Here is a 1,063-nt window from a genome sequence, read left to right as displayed (position 1 = left end):
GGCGCCGTTGCCGGGGACGGTGTTTAATTGATTTAAGATTTCTTTTATTGTTTTTAGTTGTGTCTTTTTCACCTTGGGGAAGTAAGACTCCTCAAGGTTTGTTCTAATTGTTTTCTAGTTGTTTGATATTTTGCATGTCTAGGAGGTTACAAAGAAATTTGTTACCTTTTGACCTTGAGATCGAAAGAACTTTGACGAATAATAGGAGACTTGTTAGGAGGAATTTGGGAGGTGTTGGTGAAGTTGTTCAACCCACTAGTGAGTTTGTCAATCCTTTCGCAATAGAAGGAGAAGAGAACCCATTAAACAATACCCCACAAAATCCACCTACAATGCCTAAATTCTCGTCACACTCTATACCCACCGAGGAGGATTTACCAAATGGTACTCCTACCCCACAACATCTTACCGGAAACTTTATTGCCAAGTCCGCCTTCATCCAACTAGTTGAGAGGAGCCAATTCAGGGGAATGCCTAGTGAGGACCCTCATTCTCATATGGAAACATTTTGTGATTATTGTGAAGCTATCTCTCAAACGGGCGTGACTCAAGACCAAATAAGATGGGTCTTATTTCCTTTTTCGTTAATCGGCACCGCAAAGCAATGGTTGAAGGGCCTTGATAAGGCCACCCTTGGAATAGATTCTTGGAAGAAGCTAGCTCTAGCTTTCTACAAAAAATTCTACCCACCGGAAAAGACAAATATGCTAAGAGCTCAAATTACGGGTTTTAAGCAAAGGGATGAAGAATCTTTGTATGAAGCTTGGGAGCGGTTCAAAGGTATTTGTCGCTCATGTCCTCACCATGGACTTAGCGAATGGTTTTTAGTGCAACAATTTTGGAATGGTTTATATGAAGATTCAAGGAACGTTCTCAATATGGGATCAAATGGAATGTTCACCGAAGTTGATGACAATCAAACATGGAACAAGATTGAGGAAATGGCGGTCCATAATTCGCAATATAGTAGGCCTCGCAAGGCTACTAGAGGAGGAAAGTATGAAGTGGACACCGTTACTCAATTGGGTGCTCAACTTAGTGCTCACATTGACACAATCAACTT

General features: G+C 41.2%; 1 non-coding gene across 1 annotated transcript; it reads right to left on the bottom strand.

The window, feature by feature from the left end:
• Positions 1-704: 704 nt before the first annotated feature.
• On the bottom strand, positions 705-811 carry LOC141602817 (small nucleolar RNA R71). Its single transcript, XR_012524725.1, has one exon. It is a non-coding gene; the product is annotated as a small nucleolar RNA R71 (small nucleolar RNA).
• Between the last annotated feature and the right edge of the window lie 252 nt (positions 812-1,063).

The sequence above is a fragment of the Silene latifolia genome, chromosome 9, assembly GCF_048544455.1.
Source record: "Silene latifolia isolate original U9 population chromosome 9, ASM4854445v1, whole genome shotgun sequence".
Taxonomy (NCBI): Eukaryota; Viridiplantae; Streptophyta; class Magnoliopsida; order Caryophyllales; family Caryophyllaceae; genus Silene; species Silene latifolia.
This window is presented reverse-complemented; position numbering and strand designations above follow the sequence as displayed.